At 35.1% G+C, this 26,173-nt stretch overlaps 1 long non-coding RNA gene and 1 pseudogene across 1 annotated transcript; one reads left to right on the top strand and one right to left on the bottom strand.

Annotated features, from left to right (window-relative positions):
* Positions 1–4,816: 4,816 nt before the first annotated feature.
* Positions 4,817–25,080, bottom strand: LOC141511535 (uncharacterized). The gene is made up of 5 exons (XR_012475351.1): positions 25,002–25,080; positions 24,202–24,295; positions 8,082–8,178; positions 7,393–7,490; positions 4,817–6,003 (listed from the first exon to the last, which is right to left on the bottom strand). It is a non-coding gene; the product is annotated as an uncharacterized LOC141511535 (long non-coding RNA).
* LOC141511534 (adenylate kinase isoenzyme 6 pseudogene) lies at positions 20,857–21,379 on the top strand (annotated as a pseudogene).
* Positions 25,081–26,173: the final 1,093 nt, after the last annotated feature.

The raw sequence follows: 26,173 nt of genomic DNA, 5'->3' as shown, positions 1-26,173 counted from the left end.
TTAAGCAATTCTACTTCCACAGATATTACCATATTGCTGTATTAAGCAAAGTCTGCACATAGAACTGCAAAATAAGGAACATAATCTTGAAGAATGCTGTACTAAGTAGATGAACATATTCTGTGTCCCATGTTGGGCCCCTAGTTACAGGATGAGATGGGCAGAATAGCTTGAACTCAAGAGGTCATGCCCTGCTTAACTAACTACATTACTATTAAGGGATACTTCTCATATGGTGACAAAAGATAATTAACATAACAATAGATGCATTCCTGGGAAGGTGGAACATATCAAGTGGTTATGGGGTGGGAGTATAAGGAAGAACTGAAAGCCAGGAGTCTGGACTAATCCTGCTGCTGGTGGGAGGAGTAGGGCTGAACTAAAAATATAAAGCTTGCTCTCACTTCTGTACTGAGTGTGGGTTCCCTCCAGGGTACCACACTTCCTTCTCATGAGAACCATAAGAATGTGTTCTCTTTTATTCATTTCTAGGACACATCAGGACTCTGATCAGCTTGCAAATGGGGAATCAATGAGCTGTGGATGCATGTTTAGGCTGACTCTGCAATCTTGCTGAGTGGGTTCCTTTCTTAGTTTTCCACTAATGGGGGCTCCTCTAGAATCCTTGGGACTCCTAGGTGGTCCCAGGGAGCAGAACCCCAGAAAGAATCCTCCTGGCCTCTCCTGGGGGCCCTCAGGGTCTAGAGACTCCAGTCTTTGCTGAGAGAAGTGAGTGAACAAATACAGGCAGGACAACAGTGATGGTAGTAGACCACACAAGATAATCTATCAGACTGGGTAGGAAAAGTAACGTTTAGAGTACTGCCTTGTTGGTCTGGTTTTATATCTTAGATGGACCAGTCCTTACCAGGACCCTCAGAAAATCCTCAAGATGGGGAATTCAAGCTCTAAGAAGAAGGATCTGGGGAGGGAGAGATACTTCCAGATATTCCCTAAAACAATGCATTGGGGATGGTGTTAATTAATTGGGGTATCCACGCACCCCAGGACATTTTGCAGGAGTTGAGGGACCGTGAGTATAGGACACCTTCTAGCAAGGGCTTGGATAATGACAGCCAATTAAATATTTGGTTTTACTGTTTGGAACCACACTACTGGGAGTCAAGTGATGAAATAGCAACATAGGGAAATAAGGGAAATTCCAGATAATTGCACAGGTACTAGGAGTAAGGATAAAAAAAAAAACGTTCCAAAGATGAATGGCAGAGATGTATTTGTATATGTGTTTAAATTGTGTCTTTGTCCTGTCTTTGTCTGTACTCTGACCAATTTTAGCTGTCTAGTTTTCTGACTCCCAGGATAGGGAACTCTCCTTCCCCCTTTTTCTTTTCAATTTTTCCCCCCCAAGGTAAAACTTGTTTAAATGTTAAACTCTGGGAACTCAGAGATAGGTGAGGAGGATTCTGTCTATCCCTTGGGAGAAAAGAGAAGTTTCTTTAGATCTGCAGCTCCCTTGAGTGTTGTGGGGGTTGGGTGTGCAAGGAAGTCTCCCCCTCCCCCACCATCCCCTCTGTCTCCTCTGTCTGATCTAAAGCTGGACTTGTGGGAGCTCAGCTCAATCTGGCTCTGAGGGAGGCTGTATGCAGAAGCCTGGGGAAAATACTTTTGATAGGAAAGTTGTGCTGTGAATAGTGGGATTCTTGCTATAAATTAATGCCTGTACCTCACCATAAAAACTGATGAAAGCAAAATCATTTATCAGCAGCTTGCTTATGTGGCTAAAAGTAAGTCATTGGTTCTGGACAAGATCAATATGTACTAAAATCAGAAAAAGTAAATATTCAATTGTGTGAATACAGTTTAAAATCTAGTTAAGCAGTACATTAAGAATAATATGAAAGGGAAATTTCAAAAATGGATTTTAAGAGACTTGAGAAGAGAGTAGAAAAAATTTAAAATTCTGATGTTAATCACAAAACACCCTATTTGCTTCTAAAGTTATGACCCAAACTGGGTTTTCTCAGACCAGGCTTAATTGATCTGAGCTCATCTTGTTAAGACTTTAACTCTAAACCTGACTTTAGTGGAGTGCCCACTTGTGGAAAGAGGGAAGGAGGGGGTAGGAGACTTCAAGGAAAAAATACCACAAGTGTGATATGTGGTTGGGAAAGGAAGAAAGTAACAACAACAACAACAACAACAACAACAACATCTCAGAGGTTGGGAGATACATTTATTGAAAGGAAATAATATTTAATGAAGGCCTCTGCTCTGACCACAGGGCCTAAAATGTTCTGTACTCCTGACCCTCATTCTGTTTTTAAAATTAACCCATTTCTGAACTGGAGGTTTGGGAATCACTCTGAGGTTTTAAAAGGGGAGTTAATCTTGTTACATTCTGAGAAAATTTGTACAGAATGGGAGGAATTAAATAACCCAGTTTGTTAAATTGGTTTGGGATTTTAAAACTCTATTGAAATACCTTTAAGTTAAAGGAAAGTGGTACTGTGTTACTAAGGAGAAAAATATATAATTATGTTATTAAATGTAAGTGAAGAAACTTAGAAATCTATCTATGACATTTAATAATTATTATGTTATCAGGGATATTTACTGAATTCTTTTGGGAAGAAAAACACAGGAAAGAGTTTTGTGAAGACATTTATAGAGGGGCTTATTAATTCTGTAATTCATTTTAATGTTAAACCTAATAATAACAATAATAATTGCATTATTTTGGATGGAGTTTTGGAAGAGTACTGGATTTCTCTGTAGAAGGTACTCCTAAGCTTTTATCAGACTAAACTGTTGGGAAGTTAAAACTATATAGTTGATAGTAAACTAAATGAACTGAGGTTTCTTCTAACGATTTAGTTCTTTGTCATTGGATTAACCATGGCATAAATAAGAATTACATTGGGATTTTATTTATGAGATTAGATTCTTGCAGGATCTGGGTAAAGAAGCTTAGAAGACAAAAAATAAAAGATATTGGGATATTCATTTTGCTTTTGTTCTAAGGGAATGAAATGTTAATAAAAGAATCTTCTGTTTAATTTAAGTTAATAATTGTAAGTTTAATTTTAAAGAAGTCAAGAATGTGGATTTCTCTCATGGTAACTGCAGACAAATGATGGGGGGGGGGGCTCTGAAGGATGACTGAACAAATAGTAATTGTGTGGTACCACTGTAAGGTTTATCGGTTATGTGATATTCTTTTGTAACTGCAGAGAGATTATATTTATTTGGTTACTTGTTGTAATATTAATACTTGGAATTAACATGTGATTGCTTTGAAGGGTTAATAAGGGAAATATCAAAAATTATGAGCTCTTCTGGGATCTCTGAAATTTTAAATTATGTAATTAACTTGTTACCAATCTGTGGATTTAATGTAATAATGGAAGAATTCTTTTGTACAATCTAGTAATTCATGGGATATTCTTACTGCCATTTTGTTATATTGGAACTATTAACACATGTTGGGAAATTTAAAGTCATCTTGTTCTAATGGTTTGAAAGAACTCTGAAAGTAATGATTTGTATGTTAAACAAGTTTTATGTCAAAAAATTTTCCAGTTATATATACATATATATATATATATATATATATATATATATATATGTAAATTAGGATTATTGTGGTTGCATATCCCAAAACTATGGCTGTTTGCTTTGAAGTAAAAGCACCTATCTAATATGAAAAAGATAAAAGAAAGATAATTTGATATTTTTCTGTAACAAAATTTAGCTAATTTCTGTGTGAGAATTTAGGAGATTATAGACAATCTCCTAAGCAAAGGAGGTGTTTATTTATTTGTTGTAAAAAAAAATGGGATAGAAGGGTCTCTAGACAAGGGGAATTTGATATATCATCTTTGTGTAGATATGATTTCAGACAAAGGGATATGAATCTGTAAATTATAGGCCTCCAGTATGAGGCATGAGGAGCTGAGGTAGGATCAACCATAATCAGAATTGCTGGTTTTAACAAGGACCCAGAGTTTTGGATAGGGGATTCATTAATTAGGACCCCATCAAGACTATAATTGAATTTAGTGAACTGGACTCACTTGAAGTTCTATCAACATAAAATTACTATTTTAGATCATGGGACTTTTAATCAATTTTCTCTTTATGTCTGATACCAGGATGGTCAGCAAAAAGGAAATGTTACTGGGCCAATGAGTTGTTGGAGCTAAGAAAGTTAATGCGCTGAAATATTTAGGATAGGATAGATAGGATAAACAGTTGAAGGGGTGGCTTGAGGTTGGACCCTTTCTAACTTGGCCTAAGACATTTGACTTCCCACATGAACTCTGCCTGAACACTGACATTCAAAAAATATATCTATAAAGGAAATGTCCTTTGATGTCCTGGATTTTAATAGTAAGTCACCTTGAGCAAGCCAGATAAAAAAGTTTAATGTCAATTGGATTTAATAGCCAGGTAGGTTAAGTATGTGACTCCATTTAACTGCTGTTAAATATATGTTTAGATAGGAATTATGATTCCTTAATTTTTATGTTAAGAGGGGTTATTAAGGAAAGAAGAAAAATGGGAAATTTTTAGGATAATTACAGTTTCAAGGTCTAGTTTAAGAAAAGGAATGTCAGATAAGTACATCAGAAAAAGAAAACCTATTGTATATTTGGGAACATTTTGGGAAGAAACAAAAACTTCATTTTTCTTTAAGGACATTTGAGTCATTATTGCAATGAGAGAAAGGTTTTAAGGAAAGGAATTTAAGTCAGATTAGTACATCAAGAAAAAGAAAACAATATATTTGGGAACATTTTGGGAAGAAACAAATATTCATTTTGGCTAAGGACATTTGAATTATTGTAATGAGAAAAAAGGTTAAGACTGTTTTTATTTTAAGACCTATGCTGTGTACACTTTGCACTAAAATGACTGTTAAATGTAAATGTTACAAGCTTAAGTTAATGTGGTAATTCTCAGTGAGTTTACTCATATAATGAAACAGTTGTGGATGTTTATTGTATTAAAATGAAGTATGTATGTCAACTTTACAGTGAGTAAAGCAAAATGTAAATGCTAATAATAATAAGCTCCAGAATCTTATTGTCTTGTGATGGAAACATGTGTTTTGGTCTGAGCAAAATGTTAAGCAGTTTCTTTACCAGAAGAGGTCCCAAGTCACCCAAGATGGAGAGGAACAGATCTGAAGATGTAGAAGGGCATTAGATGTCTAGAGGGGAGAAGAGGAGAGGAGAGACAAAGGACCAATTCATCTCCACCATCTCTCACCTATACACTGCATAGTCAGGGGATCTGCCCCTTTTGATAGCTATAACTTCCCCTTGATTCTGTACATATGACACCCTTTCCCTCTCCTTATAGATAATGGTTTTAATGAAAAGGAGGAGGAGAGGCAGGGTGAAGATGTACTCCACTGAGAGAAAAGAAGGTTGAGATTATTGGGTGGCATGGTTATATCCTAAATGGATTAGTATACCCTATCTAGGGAAGAATCTTAGCTCTGATTTAGAGAATGGGGCATTGGTAATGGTGGAAGGAAAATCCAGCTGACAGAAATCCTTGCTCAGTCTCTTAGAGTGGCTAACTGTTGGACTTGTGGTGGTCCACAGCAGTTTGAGAACTGACCTTGGGTGCCAGTCCCCCTAGGTCCCACTTAGAGTCTAAGCTCCTGGTCAGAGCTGCACTGTGGCACAGGATTCTGGTCCAGAGGAGAGAAACACCAGTGGCATATAACTGAGTCAGTTCAGGGTGACTATTGTTTATACCAGTCTGGACAGGATATTTTCTTGGGCAGTAGTAAATTTCTGTGGACTTCTGTCTGGAAGCAGGACACACATAGTCTGGATTGCACAACTTACAGAGATAGGTAGACTGAAGATACGTGAGATGTAATGATGACACCTGGGATCCCTTGTCAGGATGCAGTAAGGTCAAGAAAATTGTGATTGCCACTGCATATACCCATCTGCCAAGAATTGGTCAGAGAGTTGTTATCCAGACTTACGGGCCTGTTACCTGGGCACAGGATGGGAGTTACACCTATGGAAACCCAATTCAAATCCTGATTAGATTCCAAGCTGTGGAAACAATTACCAATTAGATAGCTAGGATCTTGAACTTGCTGGGTAGTTAAGTCATGAAAACTTGGAAGAGATTTATTCAACATAGAGTTGTATTAGGCAATCTGGTGATTGCAGAAGGATAAGTTTGTAGTAAATTGAATCTATCAAATTGCTGCCTAAAGATTGATGACAAGTTGTAAAAGGAATAAGCAGGGATGTCAGAAAGTTGGCATGTGTTCCTGTACAGACCTGGAAAATAGGACAGATCAATGTCTCTGATAATGAGGAAGTAAAAATCTTGATAGAAAAAATCAGTAGTCATGTCAATAACAAGAATTGTGATTTAAGAAATCACTAATAAGGCATGAAACCCAAATTCTTATTAATAAAAGAAAATGGGGGGGCAGCTAGGTGGCGCAGTGGATAAAGCACCGGCCCTGGAGTCAGGAGTACCTGGGTTCAAATCTGGTCTCAGACACTTAATAATTACCTAGCTGTGTGGCCTTGGGCAAGCCACTTAACCCCATTGCCTAACAAAAACCAAAAAGAAAATGGGGCAAATTGTGAAGAATACGAAGGGAGATTGTTAGTTTACCTCACAAAGACTGGAGTCTTCCAAAATTGGTGCCACTGGGCAAATATTTGAGTGTTAAGACAAAAGACTTAGGGAAAATGTATTGGGGGGGGTTGTATCAATGGTTGTGACCCCAGCCAATTATTGGCATGGAGAGGGAGGAACTAGCCTTTCAAAGTGCATATAAGACCTAGTATTTATGGAATTTGGCATCCCTCTCCCCTTGAGAGAGTTGGCCCTTTTACTAAGATGCCTTAATAAAAGCCATTTTCAATCACTCTGGATTAAGTATTCATGAGCTATTTATAACAGGACCAACAAGGGGTATGGGGAAATGTGTATTTTCTAGTCTAGAAATTTCTAATATGATGTGTTATTACAGCCATAATGTTTGGGCTGCTTTCTACCATATGACCTAGCTAATGACAAAGCAAAATTAAAATAACTATTATATACTGAGGTCTGTTTTACAAGAGATTTTAAGAGAAGAAGAATGTCTGCATGAAGAAGAATCTTCTCTTAAAACTGACCTATTCCAAGTCTAAGAGATTTCCAAAAGACCAGAATACTGCATTAGGATATGTTCTAAGAATACAGGCCAATTCATAAGATCTCTGAGCCCTAAGACATGATGACCTGATGAATCAGATAGCAGAAATGGGTTACTGAGAAAGAGACTGTTAACATGGAACTGTATTAAAGATGATTGTACATGTATAACCTATATCAAATTACTTGTTGTAGAGAGGGGAAAGGGAGAGAGACATAAAAATATGGAGATCAAAAGCTTACCAAAAAATGAATGTTGAGAGACTGACTGTTTAACCTTTCCTTTCGCTCCTTCTGTTCTTCGTAAGACCTTCTTACAAAGAGGACTTCCCCAAAGGTTCCTGTCAATGCATGGGGTCAGTTTAACTTCTCATCAAACTATTTATATCATGATAAAACATTTAAAATTCTTAATTAACATCCTGAGGAACTAATTAGGAACTTTAGGTCTTTTTTTATCCTATCTTGATATGTCAAGTGTGAGATTTTATAATTGTCAACCAGTGGGTCTTTTGATCACTGAGACATCGCTGAATAATTTATTGATTACATACTAGCCTCAGGGACAAATCAATTAATTGTCTCTCAGAATTTCACTCATCACATAATAATTATTCTGGGGACAATTTTTAAGCTATATAACTATTGCCACTGGATAGGTACAGCATTATCATGCTGACAAAACCAAACTTCCCTACTTCTGAATTCCTAGGAACAAGCAAGGATTTTTGTCTCTCTGCAGAAATATTGGTTTTGATGTTTTGGGTATCTCACCAAAACTGTCAACCACCCCAAGTTGTGGGTATTGCTTTGATGCCTCTTCCTCCCTCACTACATCCCACGGTTTTCAGTGGGTGGTTCACAAACAGGTCCTGAAGACATCCTTCTGGAACACAAATGAATAAAAGACACAAAAATTTAATTTCTCTCACCTTAAGACACGTATCTTTGCTTTCATTGAGAGAATTGATTTTTCTCTCTTGCAAAACTGTTTGAAATTCCTGTCTTTTCTTCTTGCTTAGGATTTCTCTGGAAAACAAAACAAAATGGGGTATGGGTTTCCAGTGGAGAGAACTCTAAAGTTCTACTCAATTTCATTCCTTAAAATCTATATTATTATTAATAACTTAACTGTGATTCTTTGTGTGTTCTCTTTAACATTTTGTCATTCTCTTTATATCTTTTGTCTTTTAATGGAAAGCATATAGATCCTTCATGAGTGGTTGCTATAATAATGCATAGACTTTTATTCTGGTTTTATTTTTATGCTCACTAAATTATACAGATCTTTTATAATTTTCTTTTCTTCATATTAATCAATTTCAATTCCTAGTATTATTCTTCTATTTGAGTCATGTAGAATTTCTTCAGACAGTCTCAACTTGTCAGACATTTCAGGCAACTCCAGGTTTTGGGAGTAACAAAAAATACTACTAGAAATATTATATGAATATAACCTCTTTTTTCTTTATACAAATTTCATTTCATTTGATTATACACACACACATACATATAGGGGTGTGTGTGTATGTGTGTGTGTGTGTGTGTGTGTGTGTGTGTGTGTGTGTGTGTGTGTGTGTATCCAATAAACGAATAACACAGGCAGGTAGGAATATACTTTTTTAAAAAAAATTGGCAGGGGCAGCTAGGTGGCACAGTGGATAGAGCACTAACCCTGGAGTCAGGAGTTTCTGAGTTCAAATCCAGTCTCAGACACTTGATAATTGCCTAGCTGTGTGGCCTTGGGCAAGCCGCTTATAACCCCATTTGCCTTGCAAAATCCTAAAAAAAAATAAAAAATAAAAAAAAATTGACTAGAATGCTGCCAGATTATTTCCTAAAGAGATTCTACCATTCTGAAATCTGAAGTAGTACATGAGGGTTCCACATTCTACACCAAAATGATACATTTGAACTGTTATTCAAACTGGCCTTGTCCTCGTTTATTATTTTGATGTCAATGCCTTCCCATAGAAACAAAAAAATTTAAAAAGAGAAATAAACTACTTTCCTAAAGTTATTCAGTTAAACTTCTGAGTTGAGTCTACTTAGAACTGATGTTCTGATGATGAATTTTTGCCAATTGTTTTCCTTTTCTATATGGTATCATAAATTATGGAGAGATACAGAAGGATAAGAATTGAGATAAACCCTCTAGATTAGATCAGAAGTCATGGCTGACAACTTTGTAAAGTAAAATTCATTGGTGTCCAAAATGACAAATTGAAAGTTCCAGAGATAACCTAGGTTATTATTCTTGACCAGATGAAGAGAGAGCACATTATCTGTAACTAAACTGTGAAAGATTATCATTCTCTTATTAATTGTATGCAAAAATCCTTTAACTAAAAGAATGACAAATTAAATGTAATGGCAATAAATGAAGTTTTGCAGCCAGGTTTTGCTAAAGAGTTTATTTTATTAGTATATTTACTTTGCATCATATAATATAATATCTTTAATATGGAATTAATATTTCTTGATCTATATATTACTGATCAGAAGTTAAGCCTCTTAATCTTTAACTAAGGGTTACAAAATACAGTCTGCTATGTAAGGCCTGTATCCTACAATGTTGGCTTACACCTATGTCAATACTATCTGGTTATCTCAATGTTAGTAGTACCTAATCAACAAACTTTAGGATAAGAGACATCTTGGATGGGCAGAGAGAAAAATGCTATTGTTATTTGTAAACATTTACCCCCTCAGTATAAGTGGAATTCTTGTCAATAGGAATTTAAGTAAATATTATGAGATTTGTGAGAATATTGTAAAACCATGTCATCCATGTGAAATCTCATTGGTTGGCCACCTGAAGTTTCATTATTCTTTGTTCAAACTATATAAAAATTCCACCAAATAATGGGTAAGTGTTGGTGTTTGCTAGAATGCCATCCACCCATGGGTTCTGGTAGGAGCCCAGATAATTAAATTTTATTTATAAAACTAACTTTGTTGTTTCATTTCAGCCAAAGAGAAATTATGGTTAACAGTAAATGGTACATAGGATCTAGGCTTGAATTTGAAAAAAGGATAAACTTTTCCTCTACACAAGTCATCATCAATGAGATCCCTAAGGGGGGGGAAAAAAACACTAGGACCATTTTAAGCCTGGAATGAGTGACTTGTCTAAAGGTGAGATTATTATTTTTCAAACTCAAATTGCACTAGTTGTGAACTGTGTTGTTTTATGAAATCTCTGGGATTGTTATTGAGGGTTTTGGGGCAATTTTTCATTTTGGTGAGATTTTTCCTTATTTTTGGTTTCCAGCCAAAGGGGGGTGTCCGGGTTATTTCTAGAGCTAAGGGAGGTATCTTGGTTGGTTAAGATTGCTCAGTGGATCGGGGGCAGCTAGGTGGCGTAGTGGATAAAGCACCAGCCCTGGGTTCAAATCCATTCTCAGACCCTTAATAATTACCTAGCTGTGTGGCCTTGGGCAAGCCACTTAACCCCGTTTGCCTTGCAAAAAAAAAAAAACCAACCTAAGATTGCTTGGTGGTTAGATCTCTTTTTTATTTTTTGGTATGATAAAAATGTAAAGGAATATTTGCCTGCCATCTTATGTCAAGGGTCTGTTATATGTTTATAGTTATTGTTGATTAGTGTTGAAATATGGGACAAACTAAATCTAGGATCAGAGATCCAGTAGAGAGAACTCCTGCCAAATAGCTATTTAAAAAATTTTTAACTATTCATTTTTCTGTATTTCTTTCTCCAATTTTTCTGCAATGTATATTGATTGTTACATTGTTAATTCAGAAAATCTGTTATCTATGCATGTTTTGAAGCTTATTAATGGAAAAATTTTAAAGAAAAAATTGTTTCTATGTGTTATGTTTCAGACCTTTTGTTGTAAAATCACCTGTGCAATATGATTAATATTTTGTGATTTTTTCTCTATAATATTTATAATCAAAATATGACATTTCTCATCCTTTAGTTTAACGAAGTTTTGAGATGGATCTCTGTCTGATTATAGAAAATTGCTATAAAAATGTCATGAGACTGAAATTGGTTTCCTATCTTAAGTCTGAAATCCATGTATCAAAGGAAAAGGCTGGGGCAAGAAGAAGGAAAAGTCAGAAGGAAAAGTCAGAAGGAAAGAAACTCAAGAAGGGTTTTGTTGAAATTTACAGGTGAAAAAGGTTTGTTTTGGGGTAAGAGAGTGGAAGAAATGGTTTTTCAGGCTGATCTAAGACTGGATTTCTTCCTGACTCAATTTCCCACAAATGTTACATTTCAGGAAAAAAAATGCCTCTCACCAGACAGAGAGTCTGGCTTAAAGCACTTGGCTACCTATACAACCTCCACCTGGAACAGACATCTAAAATATGTAAGGGATCATTGTCCTTTCTTTTATGCCTCTGATTTTTATGGTAAATTGCTATAATTATGTCAGACAATCAATATTAAAACCAGGAAATCTCTGTAGCTACATCCTAAGCCATACAACTTCATAAGGTTATTTCAGAAGAAATGGACTTGAAGGCTGATGTGTGCTTTTATATATAGAGAGACTATGTGTATATATATATAAAACCAAGATTACCCCCTTTTGAATCTCTGTAATTTGTTTTTATTATTTATGATTCTATTACTCATTCCTGTTATAGAACTTACTTGTCCATGGTTCTGAGAAAATCTAAAGTCTACTTATATTCATTATCTTCCTGAATTTTTCTATGATTGATTTATGAATGACATTGTCAATAAGATCAAAATGGGAAAATGTATAATATGATATTCTTTAAAATGGAATTAATATTTCCTTGATCAATATATTATTGATCAGAAGTTAGTCTCTTGGGGGCAACAAGTTAGCACAGTGGATAGAGCAACAGCCCTGGAGTCAGGAGGACCTGAGTGTTCAAAACTGACCTCAGACACTTAATAATTACCTAGCTGTGTGACCTTGGGCAAATCACTAACCCCATTGCCTTACAAAAAAAAAAATACCCCCCCCAAAAAGTTAATCTCTTAACTTTTAACTAAGGATTATAAAATGCACTCTCCTATGTAGGGCCTGTCTCCTACAATTTTGACTTACACCTGTGTCAATACTATCTGGTTATCTCAATGTTAGTACCTGATCAACAGACTTTAAGTGACATCTTAGATGAGCAGAAAGAAAATCCTATTGTTATTTGTAAACATTTACTCTTCAGCATAAGTGGAATTCTTGTCAATAGGAATTTAAATATTATTATTATTATTATTATTATTATTATAAGATTTCAGAGAAGACTATTGTAAAACCATGTCATCCATGTGAAATCTAATTGCTTGGCTGTCTAAAGTTTTATTATTCTCTGTTAAAATTGAATTAAAAATTCCCCAAAATGTTGGGTCAATGTTGGTGCTCATTTGAATGTCATCCACCCATGAGTTCTGGTAAGATCCTAGAGCATTAAACTTCATTTATAAAACTTTGTTGTTTTGTTTTAGCCAAAGGGAAATTATGGTTAACAGTGTACAATACACAGATACTCATGCACACATATAAACACATATATATATATATATATATACACACATAAGTATGTATGTATATATACATATATATGCATGTATGCATAATTTTTTGGATGTATGAGTATATTTTTCTAGTAAAGGGATTTGCTCCTTGCTGAAAATGTGGGCATGAATCTGAAAATGATCAATTTATAAATATATAATATTTTCAGAAACTTTCTAAACTACTTATGGCAAAATAATTGATATGATTTTCTGGATTTTTATTAATCCTTAAAAGTAATGAAGCCAAGAGAGGGATCTTTCAAGAAATAGCAATTTAAAAAAAAATAGTGCAAAGAAATAGAAGAGAGGCATCACCCTTCCGCAAAATATTTGCTCTCATATTTTGGGATGCTTAACAAAATTGTCAGAATCTCCCAAGTCAGAATATTGTTTTGATGTCTTTTCTACTTATTTCTCATTAAATGCAAGTGGGCCCTGAAGAAATCCTTGTGGAATTAGAATCTCTCTAACCAGGAGCCATCTCTCTTTTATTTCACCTTCCAAGCTCTGTCCTGTGTCACTCCAGCTTATTCTTTCAGGCTCCAGTTTTCTATTTCCCTGGAAAACCAACATCGTATGTGTTTTAAGTGGGAAAGAATGGTATCATGAATCATTAATCTTGGCTTTGATTTCTTCATGGTATCATGAATCTTGCCTCTGACTTCTTATAGTTCTTCCAATTATATAGTTGCATAAATTAACTTTACAGAATTTGTCAAAATCTATGTAATACTGAGGACAACTGTTTTTGAAAATTTCTTAATATTTGTTCTCATGTGCCCCCCTTGTCAATTTGTCACTACTTGTATAACATTTCTCTTTTAATTCAAGGAACTTTAGTTCTTTAGTCCTTTGTGGGTACAAATTATTATGTATTTTTTTTCTAGTTTCATAAAGATGTTTCTAGAAGTTGCCTTTTTTAAGTTTCATAGAGATGTTTCTAGAAGTTCCCTTTTAAACAGATCACTTTTCCTGGCATTATTCTTTTTGTTGATCATCCAGAATTGATTTTGAAGATACTTAATCTCAACTTGTCAGGCTTTTCAGAGATCTCCAGATTTTTGGAATATTTAAAAAGTACTATTAGAAATGTTATATTTCTTTGATATGACATATCTCTTTGATTTCACTTTCCAAGTTCTCTTTTTTACTTAATGCATAATGTACTAGATGATGGGATCTTAGTTCAGATACATTCTTATTTTCCTTAACTGAACTAGGACATTGTCAGATTGTTTCCTAAAGTGATTCTACCATTCTGAAATCTGACTAGTAATACATGAGAGTACCTTGTTCTGCATCAAAATGATGCATTTAAACTCTCATCCAAACTGTCCTCTCTCACTTATTATTTTGACATCAATGTTTTCTTTTACTTTTAAAAAGAGAAATAAACTTTTTTCTAAAGTAATTCAGAGTCAAACTTTTGAACTGAGTCTACTTGGAACTGATGTTCTGATAATTTTTTGCTAAATATGTTCCTTTTCTAACTGATGTCAAGGTAAAAAGAGTTGTTGCAGTCAACAAAGTCCAGGAGAGTAGTAAAAATCACTCCTTAGATCCATACCACCTTAGAAGAAGTGAAAACTTGCAGGTCCCTAAAAGCATCCCTGAAAACAGCTACAAATAACCCCAAAAGTATCCTATACCCTCAAAGCTGAGTCCTATCAAGAAATAGGATCAAGACACAGGGCTTGGGAAATATGCAGAATCAAGTCATAGGCTTGGGAAATAAGCAAACAACAAAAAGAAAATCATCTGACTATAGAATGTTATAATGATGATAATGGAGAGCAAAACATACACTCAGAAGAGATAGTACAGCTAAAACTTCTATGTTCAAGAATTTCATTTCATTGAAGTAGACAAAAAAAAAATTTAACAACCTAACATCTCAAAAAATCAGACTGGTCAAATAGAAAAGCAGGAACAAAAGCTCCTTAAAGAACTTAATTCCTTAAAATATAGAATTGAGCAAAAGGAAGCTAATAACTATGACAAATCCAGAAACAATGAAACAAAGACAAGGTTAAATATCTCATCGGAAAAAAAAATGACCCAGAAAATAAAACCAGGAGAGATAATACCTGAAAGGTCATGGTTGAAGCCTAGACATGATTTTCAATTAATTAACAAGGTTGAGTGCCCTGATATTCTAGAACCAAAAATCAAAGGGTAATATAGAAATTGAAAGAATCCATTAGTCAACTCCTGAAAAAGATCCCAAAATGAAAACTCCCAGGAATATCAGTCAGATTTCATAATCATCCATCCGAATTCAGAAAAAAAATATTGCAAGCAGACAAAAAAAATTCAATTACCATGGAGCCACAATTAGGATAATACAAGATTTAGCAGTTTCTGGATTAAACGATTATAGGGTTTAGAATATGATAATCCAGAAGATGAGAGGATCTTGGATTACAACCAAAAAACAATTATCTATCAAAACTGAGCATCTACTTTCATGGGTAAAGATGGAAATTCAATGAAACATGGGCTTTCAAACTTGCTGATGAGAAGACCAGAGTTGGGCAGAAAATCTGATCTGCACAAATGAGACTCCAGTGAAGCATAAAAAGGTAAATGAGTAAAGGAAATTATAAGGGACTTCATGATGTTGAATCAAACTTTCTCATTTATTAGGGTAGTAAGAAGGAATATATATATATATATATATATATATATATATATATATATATATAGAGAGAGAGAGAGAGAGAGAGAGAGAGAGAGAGAGAGAGAGTAGAGGTGCAGTTTAATATGAAGGGATAATAGAAGAAAAATATAAGTCAAGGAGTTAAGGAGTGAGAGAATAATGAATTGAGAAAGGGAAAGGGGTAGGTAGAATGGAGTAAGCTATTTTACATAAAGGAGTCAAGAAAAAACTTTTATAGTAGAGTGCAAGAAGGGGAACATGAGGGGGAGTGAGTCTTACTTTCACCAGTATTGGCTCATAGAGGGAATAATATACACATTCAACTAGGTATAGAAATCTATCTTACCCTACAGGAAAGATCAGATGGAAGAAAAGCAGGAAGTAATAGAAGAGAGAATAGATTCTGGTAGTAGTCAGAAGCAAAACATTTTTGAGGAGACAGAGAGAATACAATAAATAAAGGTGGGTAGGGGAATAGGATGGAGAGAAATATACTTGCAATAGTACCTGTGAGGAGGATGAGGTATTGACACAAGTTTCTCTGATAAATGTCTCATTTTTCAAACATCGAGAACTGAATAAATTTACAAAAAAAAAGAAATGATCAATTTTCAGAGTAGGTTATCAATGCTGTCTATGGTTATATGATAAAAATGTTCAAATTCACTATTTTTTTGAGAAATGCAAATTGGTACAATTCTGAAGTATTACTTTTTAACCTAATGAATTGGCTAATAGGACAGAAGCAGGGAGTGACAAATGTTGGAGGGATTGTAGGGAAAATGAGACATGAATGCATTGTTGGATGAGTTGTGAAATGATTCAACCATTCTTTAGAGCTATTTGGAACTATAACAAAAGGGCTATAAAACCATGTATATCCTTTGCCTTAGCAATGCCACTACTTTCCAGAAGAGATGAAAAATGAGAAGCAAAAGGATTTATTTGTATAAAAATATTTATAGCAGCTCTTTTCTAGTGGCAAAGAAATGGAAATTGTAGGGATGTCCATCAGTTTAGGAATAACTGAAGAAACTGGTATGTAATTGCTATTCTGCTATGAGAAATGATGAGTAGGGTGTGATTTGGAGGTGGAGCCAAGATGGCAGAGAGAAGCCAGGAACTGGGATTCCCTAAGAAATAGTATTAATCAAGACTCTAAGTAGATTTTTCAGTGACAATTCCCACAAAAGAAAGAGAAGAGTCAAGGAGCAGAGAGCAGCACAGATGGGATATGGACGAGGCTACCCAAAGAGTCTCAGTCACAGCAGAGGACAGTGGCTGGGTCTCCATAGTCCATCTGCACAGCAGTCCAGCTGGGAAGTCCCTAGCTCAGGTGCATATAATGGATTGGAGCCTAGGACCTCATGTGCAATCAGCACAACTGGGCTGGAAGTCAGCTTAATGGGCAAATCCAAAGATCACAACCTGGACCATTTGTGAGCAAGCCCTACCCCAACACAGGAAGCTTAGGACAAGACTCCTGGGACCCAGGAACACAGATTAAAATGAGTGAGAAAAGTCAGATACAAGCCATGATGACAGAAATCTACTATGAAGATAAGGAAGATTACAACACCATCTCCACAGAGAAACACAGAAAAAAAAGTACTAAATGTGCAGACCCAGAAGGGAATATGAATTGGTCTCCAGCTCAAAAGGATCTCTTTGAAGAGTTCAAAAAGTATTTTAAATATCAAGCAGAAAAATTGGGAAAATAAATGTAAAAGAAATTCAACATCTTAAAAAAGGAAGCACAAAAGTTGCCTGAAGAAAATAACTCCTTTAAAAATACAATTAAAAGGAAAAAGAAAACACCTTTTTTTTTTAAAACAAGAAAAGATGTTTATTTTTCAGGTACATGCAAAAAAGTTTTCAACATTCATTTTTTAAGTTTGGTTGTTCCACATTTTTCTCCCTCCCTCCTCAATATTGGTTATACATGTTCAATTATTTTAAGCATATTTCCCTATTTGTTTTGTCTGATCACTGTCATTTATTTAGATGAAATTGTTGATTACTTCTAGAATTTGTTTTTTATCCATTCATTCTTTAGAATTGGGTTTTTAGTTTCCAATTACTTTCAATTTACCTTTCCATTTCCATTTCTAGTACATGCAATTCTTGTTGCATCATATTCTAAAAAGGATGCATTTAATATTTCTGCCTTTCTGTATTTGTCAGGTTTTTAAGCTCTAACACATAGTCAGTTTTTGTGCAAGTGCCATGTAACATAGAGAAAAATTTATATTCCTTTCTATTCTCATTCACTTTTCTCTAGAGGATATCTTATCTAACTTTTCTAAAATTCTAAAATTCACCTTTTTAAATTCCTTCCTATTTTGTGGTTTTGTATAATCTAATTCTGAGAGGGGGAGCTTAAGATCCCACATTAATATAGTTTTGCTGTCTATGTCTCTCCAAAATACATTTAGGTTTTCCTCCAATTGGATAACATAATTCAATTGTTATTTGGCTGCTATAGCACTTGGTGCATTATATATTTAATACTGTTATTATTTCATTACCTATAGGATTTAATTTTCTTCCTTATTACATTTAATAAGATCTATTTTTCTTTTTGCTATCCCTGATTTTTTTTTTACTTCTATTGAGGCAAAATATGCAAGGTTGGCTCTCTTTCTACATTAGGCCACGTGCTCGTGGCCTAGACCCACTGGAGAAACCTGGGCCTCTATGCCATGTGATCAAGCTATGTCGACCTTTATAGTTGTCTATTCTCTCCCTCTTAGGCAGATCTCCGGGCTATTTTTCATTTCACTTTCTGTCCCTCGTTATTTAACCTTTCCTTAAACTGCTTGCTGTCAGTTTTGCAGTCTAGTATATTAAATCCTGAGTGGTTTTAATATTCCAGGGCTATATGTGAATTCTATCACTTTTCTGGGCCTCTCATCTAAAATTGGCAACACCAATCCCCTGGCAACATTTTGGCAAACCGAGAAGAGACTTTGAATCTGGCCCTGGTCCTGGCCCTCTTCAGTCTTCTTGGAGGTGAGAGAAACTCTGAACTAAGCCATCTTTCCCAGATCAGGCCAAATGAGGGGCCTGCTCTATATTGGGTATGGTCACTGAAGGCGTGCTGTGAATTGTGGCCTTTGGGGCCAAGTAGCATAATTTATCTCATGTATTATGAGAATACATGAGAAGGACTTTTTTTGACTAAAGAGTTTCATTGGTATCACTGAGAAGTAAATTGGCTGCTTACAGTCTCTCTTTCCTCTCTCCCTTCACTCCTGGAGGATAGCAGCTTATCTATGTCTCAATCTATGTTTCTTCCTGTCTCTCACTATCACTGTCTGTCTCTGTCTCTCTTTCCCTTTGAGAGAGAGGAATAAAGTGCTCTCTTCCTCTTTGCAACCTCCCCCCACCCACTGACAGCTGTGGGGAGGGGGAGGGGAAGAATACTTACTCCCAGGGTCCAGAAGCCTGATCCTTGCCTCAGCTGCAATGCATTTCTACCCTATGATCCAGTAAGTTCCCAAACCTGGTCAAGCCCCATGGCTAATTTATGGAATCCTCATACCTTTTCCCATCCCCCATCACGTTAAGGCTTTAACTCTAGGCTGCTCATATGTCTCAGAGTTCAGACTGAGGACCCCCCACCTTTCAAAGGGATGACAGCAAGCAGACTGATTTTAATGCTTTATGTTAAACTGACTAGAAGAAAATAAAAGTGAAGAATTATAAATAGGAATTGATAATCCAAAAGCTAATTTATGTACTCTTTCTGGGACTGGGAAACCCAGATTCCATTTTATTTAAGCTCTGTATTAATAAGTGAAGATCTCTGCAGTTGGGAGACTTAGAGGGCAGAGCCAAGATGGCAGCATGAGGCTAACATGCTCCCAGAGCTTTTGCCTATCAAAGATAAATGAAGCCTCTATTCTGACATTCAATCTAGATATACCACCAAGAGAAGATTAAGAGAAGCTTTTAGCAGTAGATGTAATTTGCTTATTGAAGAATCCCTGGAGCCAGGTGCTGCACCAGTGCATTTAAGTCAACCAGAAGAGAAGCTGCTCTTCTTTACCCTACTTTCTCCTTGCAAGGATGACTCTCTCTCTCTCTCTCTCTCTCTCTCTCTCTCTCAGAAAGGCCACATACTCTAGCCTAGGCCCAGTGGAGCACCTTGGGTCTCTATGCCATGTGGCTGAACCAAGTTAGCCCTTATAGCTGTCTATCCTTTCTTTCTTAGCAAAGTCTCCTGGCTATTTTCCTTTTCACTTTCTGTCACTTGTCCTCAAGCTGCTTTCTGCTTCTCCAGGAGGAAAAAAAATTAATCTGTCCAAAATTCCAGGGCTATATGTGAATTCTATCACCTTTCAAGGCCTCTCAATCTTCAATCCAGAGAATGATATGGAACCAAGCCCACTGGGGTATGATTCTGTGCATAACCTTTGAACCAGTGATGATTAATGAAAAAGTTATTAAATATTTATGATGTGCTAGTCAAAGTACTGATCTCTGAAGATACAAAGAAAGATACAAAACATCAAAAGTTTTATGTTGTCTTTGTATGTATGATAAATGGAAAATAATCTCAGATGAAAGGAACTAGACTGGATGGAAAATGGGCTGGTGTAGTTAAGGATTTTAAAACTCAAAAATAGTGTTTTCATTGAATAGAATCTTGTTGAATTGAAGAAATATAATGAGACCTATTTTATTAAAAGATGTTTTCTGTAGCATAAAATGAATTGAAATAGAGGGAAAATAGAGGGAGAGCTCTTGAAATCACCTGGGGATAAGATGAAGAGACACAGCACCAATGGCATGATTGAGGGAGTGGAGAAAAGGAGAAGTATATGGAAATAGTATCTAGGAAATTATTTAAGATGAAGATTGTTTATTCATTGAACTTATGGGAACTCAATGATTACCAAGAAAGTTTTTATAGAGGGGACAAAGAAGAGAACAACACCTTGGAAAATATACCCATACTTGGACTGCTTGGACATAGATCCCACAAAAGAGACTCTGTTGGACTGAGAAAACAAATAGGAAAAGCCCCAGGTGGGAGCAATAGCAGAAGAGAATGATCAATGGTGTCAAAGTTTACACAGAGATCAAGAAAGGTAAGAACTAAGTTAAAGACTTTGAGTTTGCATCATACGTCCTCAGTGGGACCTTTGAGGAATAAAATGCAGGGATGCTCAAGTTCAAAGAATTCAGAGCAAACTGCAATTCCTTTAGGAATTGATATAGAATGATTCACTACAAGAACACCTTAAACTAAAAAGAAAAAAAGAAGGTGGAATGATTGGCACAACAATTCAAGAAGAATGACCTTCCAGGAGAACTGAGTGATCAGTGGTGTCAGAGGTTATGAAGAGATCAAGAAAGATAAGAGTTGAGATAAAACCTTTATCTTTGCACAAGAAGTCATAACTGGTAACTTTGAAGAGAAAAATTGAGAGATGTACAAAAGGACAAGAATAATGAATGCAGGCCTACTGCTCCCTCATGGAGGGCTGGAGACTGGGGTGGAGTTGATGCTGTGGCGACCATGAGGCTGCCCAACATCCTGCTCATGGGTAGACCAGGGGTCGGAAAGACCACACTAGGTAAAGAACTTGCATCAAGAACAGGACTGACATACATTAATGTGGGTGATTTAATGCAAGAAGGGCAGTTATATGATGGCTTTGATGAAGAATATGAATGTCCTATTTTGGATGAAGACAGAGTAGTTGATGAATTAGAAAATAAAATGACCGAAGGTGGAATTATTGTTGATTATCATGGCTGTTACTTCTTTCCTGAATGATGATTTCATATAGTTTTTGTGCTTCAAACAGATAATTAGATAATTCTGCATTATATTGAAGACTTGAAAAGGGGGATACAGTGTAAAGAAACTACAGGACAATATACAGTGTGAAATTTTCTAAATTCTCTATGAAGAAGCCATGGCCTCCTACAAGGATGAAATAGTGCACAAACTGCCAAGCAATGTACCGGAAGAACTAGAGAGTAATTTTGATCAGATAATGAAATGGACTGAACAGTAGATGAAAGATAATAATTGAACTTTGAAGGCAAAGCATGGAATTTCCAGGTTTTCTACAAAATATTTTCTTGATGAATTCTTCCTCCAGTTGCATGAGTTGCAAGAAAATATTGTACAAGTGGCAGGTGGATAATATATAAGGTTGAGTTATGACTAAATTTTTTTTTCACCATGAGAAAACTGAAAAAACCCAAATAAATGAATGAGATAGTAAGGATTTTTAAAGTTTAGAAATATTCAACATTCTCATTTATTTTTGGTTACCTGCTAAGGAGTAAGCAAATTTGAGAAACTAGGTGGAAATTTTTAATAATTGACATGAAAAATAAAAAAGACTAGGAAGAACTGCTGACTTTATAAATAAAAGAGACTAAGGATAAAGCTATCAACATTACTTTAAGTGTTCTATTGGTGGTGAATGTTTGTTGTTTCTTAAATCTTGGAATTGGTTATAAATTAGGATAACCGCAAAGAAAATGGTGAGGCCTTTAAGAAAATGCATTTTTTTTTGTATTTTTAGTGGTTGTTTAGTCTCTTCACTGAGCTCTTTTGCCTATAAAATCACTGCTGATGCTAGTAGCACTGATATATATCTCTTCAGGAAGAGTAAGTTGATCACATTTTCCATATATAGATGGGAAATAGCAAAGTCTTCTTGCACCATGGAAACTGTAAATATAAATTTATTAGGTGACTAATTTCAGTCTTGCTAAGTAAGTTCCGTGAAAATTCATGTGATAATGCTTTTCTACCATATAGGTGGTGGTAATTATTAGATAAAATTTTAAAATATAGTGATTGTGTATTTCATGAGGATGCATTTAACATTGACAACTGACATTTTCCCTTCCCTTTTTAAAAGTATATTTCTATGCCTTATTGATACATTCTTGGACCATAGAGCAGGTCTTGTTACTTTACCTATGCTACTCTGCACTCCTTCCTTTGCCTTTCTGAGAAACAGCCCTTTCAAAAATCACCTTTGCTGCCTGTAACTTCAACCAGAAGGTGATCCAATTCATTAGTGTTTTTGTGAGAGAAAGTCAGATTCATTGCTGATAAGGATCTGAATATCCAACTTGCTTTTAGGCCAACTCCACTTGGACATATTATTGCTTCTTCAGTTTAGGCCTTCCAAGAGGGCACTAGATTTATAATTAGGAGGAAACTGAGTTCAGATTTTGTCTGATATAAATCATGTAACCCTGGGGAAGTAAGAAACTCTGAGCTTTGATATCGTCTTATAAAAAATGTTAGCTGCACAGTGTTATTGTAAGGAAAGTGATTTATAGACTTAATAGTGACATAGAATTAGGTTATTTTTCCCAAACTTGGTCTCCCATTTCTATTTTTGTTTGTGATGCCAAAATTCACCCTCTTTTCTATGTTCATTTGCAAAGTCTTGTCAGTTCTACCTCTGACATCTTTTGGATCTCCCCTTCTCTATACTTGATTACCATCATAGGTAAGCATGGGCCATTGCAAAAAGCCTTCTGCTTCATCTCCCTCTTCAGGTCATTATCCTTCTCTCATCTATCCACCACATCTACCAATGACATTATTTGCACCCCTGCTTATTAGAACACCAGAAATTTGCTGTTGCCTTTAGGATCAAATATCAATTCTTTTTTTTTTTTATCAATTCTTTTTGTCATTTAAACTTCTTCCTAACCTAACCAATATAACTTTCATACAATACCTCAGGTGAGTATTAAATGTCTGAGGCTGGATTTGAACTCAGATCTTTCTGACTCTAGGTCAGTGTTCTTTCCATTGCACCACCTAACTATCCCTCCCTTACTGACCCTTCCACAAAATGTGCCTTTTCCATTGAGTATCCTCAAACCTGGAATGCATTCCTTAACCCTGGTGCTTTAATTCCCAGTTTCCTTCAAAACTCTAAGCACCACATTAGAAGCCTTCTCTCTTTCCCCAAGTTACTATTGCCTTGTCTCTCCACTCCCTTCAAATAACCAATTTATGTATCCCTACATATATGTGTGTGTGTGTGTGTGTGTGTGTGTGTGTGTGTGTGTGTGTGTGTGCTCTCTTCCGTGAAAGACTGTAAACTGGAGGAAAGGAGCCCTTTCATTTTTGTCTTAGCAACTAACACAAGGGCCTAGCATAGCAGTACTTAATAAATTCTTTTTAAAAAAAGAAGAAAGAATGCAGAGCAACCTAGGAAATTCTTTAGGAGTAAGGCAGAATCAGGCAAGTAGAATAATAATTAAAAATAAAAGTAATACAATACAATTGAAAACAACCATGATGATCACCATTTTCTTATATAGTGTATTGTAAAATACTACCACTACCCATGAAAAAAAGCCACATAAAATACAGTTTTTCTCCCAGACAATATTGGTATGCATGTATTTATTATGTATTTGCATGTAGGTATATATCTTTGATTTACATGCAACCACTCAGTGGTGAAAATGTGGACACGAATCTGAGAATGATCAGATTATAAATGCATAATATATTAATTATCTTCATAAATACTATTGGCAAAACAATTGATATGATAATTTTCATGATTTCTATTAAGTTTGAAAGTGATGAGGTTAAGATGAGGGATTTGTTTGAAATTACAGTAATTTTTGAAATGATAGTACAAAGAAATAGGAGAGAGGCATCACTCTTCTGCAAAACATGTATTTTCAAGTTTTGGGATGCCCAACAAAACTGCCAGAATTTCCCAAGTTGGGGACAATGCTTTGATACCTGTCCTACATCCTCATCACTGAACTCCCAATTTTCTGGAAATTACATGCAAATGTGACACAAGAAGACATGTGGAATATAAATGAATAAATGCCCCACTAATTGGACTCTCACCTGGTACAAATTCTTTTGAATTTATTCTTCAACTTCACTGTTTCCTCTTCCCAGAAGCTTGCTCTTTCCAACTCCTGGTATTTTAATTTAATCCCTAGAAATACAAAACACAAGAGTGTATTAGTTTTAAGCAGGGAGAGTGCAGACTTGGGTATCTAGAATATTGGCTAATATCCCAATTCTTCCATATATGGTTATATATATACATATATATATATTCATATATACTTATATATATATATTTGAGTGAATTAGTTATAACAGATTTCATTTGTTGAAACATATTGCAACTTTTTATTGACAGCTTATCAGTTATTTTCTTGTGTCCTATTTAACATTTTATCAATTTCTCTCAAATATTTGTATAACATTTCTCTTTTAATTTGATGCATATTCCTTTGTGAGTGCTTACTGAACTACTGTGTATTCTATTATGCTAATACCATTTTAAGCTTATATAAATTCATAGAGATTTTTCTAAAAATTCCCTTTTCTTAATACTGATCAATTTTAATTCATGGTATTCTTTTTTGTTTGTCATTTAGAATTAGAAGACAATCTCAACTTGACAAGTTTTTCAGGCATCTCTAGGTTTTGGAATAGCAAAAGAATACTACTAGAAATGTTAAATGAATAGCACTTCTTTTTTTGCTTTATGCATATGCCCACATATTCCCAACAAAGAAATGATAAGGCCTTATGTCCGATATACAGTTTTTTTAACTTGACTAGGTTACTACCCCATTGTTTCCAAATCAGTGTTACTAGTCTGAAATCCCACTGATAGTAAATGAGTTTACCTGATTCTCAGGAATTCTACTGGAGTCAGAGTATCTTGTCAGGAATATTTTTTTCTTTTGAAGCTTCATTATTTTCCTTTGGAAAAGAAATATTTTTAGCAAGAAAGAAATAAAATATATTTCTTCTGACTATCCCCTCCTTCAGTCTGCAATCCACTGGACCAACACCTCTCTCCCTTTCTCTCCTATTTTTCTGAAGGTTAAGATGAATTTCTATACCTTGATGGGTGGGGTAGGTTAGGAAAATAATACACATTCCTAAAAAAAATTCTAAGATGAATTTTTGAAATGAATATTCTGAGAATTTGTTGGAGATTTTTTTGTTTTTGGTTTTTTTTGTGTTTCTGGAAGAAAATATTTAAGAAGGAGGTAACAGTAATTTATTCTACAACACTTCCCAGGCAGAAACTGTGTGAGTGAAATATTGATATGGAAATAATTCCAAAGAGTATGATCTAAGAAGTAAAAATGAGTACCAGTTCAGAATTATGTAGACAAGAAACACGATCATGGATAAGCATGCCAAGAAGCACAAAAGAACCATTGTCCAACATAGAGACAGAATAAGGAAATCCTTCTGACATATCTGCAACAATTTTTCTAAATGCAAATTGCATTTTCTAAATGCAAATAATACTTTAGCAAGTATTACCCAGTGAAGACATGTGAAAAGAGAATTCCGCTCTTCACTCTTTTACAAAGGTAAGAAGTGGTACAAGGCATCACAATATTACCTATATTATCTAACATTTTTCAGTGCATTGAATAGTTTTCCTAATTGTTTGCAACTCTTCCATTTCTTTTAAAATATTTCTTGAAATAAAGGTAGGAAACTGTGAAAGAGTATTTGTGGTGATGATTTAATAAACAAATGCTAGTCATATTATTTTTAACAAATATTTTTGTTTTTCTGTTTTTGTTCTTGTTTTTTTCAATAGTCCAAGAGTTGATAGATAACTGAACTATGCTACACAGTGTTCCTGTGAGTAGAGACAAAGGTATAAATAAATGCCAGTGATGATTCTATGAGACACCAAGACTTCATCAAACAAAACAAAAGTCTGAAAAAAATATAAAGTAACTTATAGTAGAAGTCAATGACCTGAAAATAAAGCCAGGGGAGATAATTTATGAATTATGAGCCTTCCTGAAAACCTTGATCAAAATTAGAG

Source organism: Macrotis lagotis, chromosome 2 (genome assembly GCF_037893015.1).
Source record: "Macrotis lagotis isolate mMagLag1 chromosome 2, bilby.v1.9.chrom.fasta, whole genome shotgun sequence".
NCBI classification, from domain to species: Eukaryota; Metazoa; Chordata; class Mammalia; order Peramelemorphia; family Peramelidae; genus Macrotis; species Macrotis lagotis.
The sequence above is the reverse complement of the archived record's forward strand: the minus strand, read 5'-3'. Positions and strand labels throughout refer to the sequence as shown.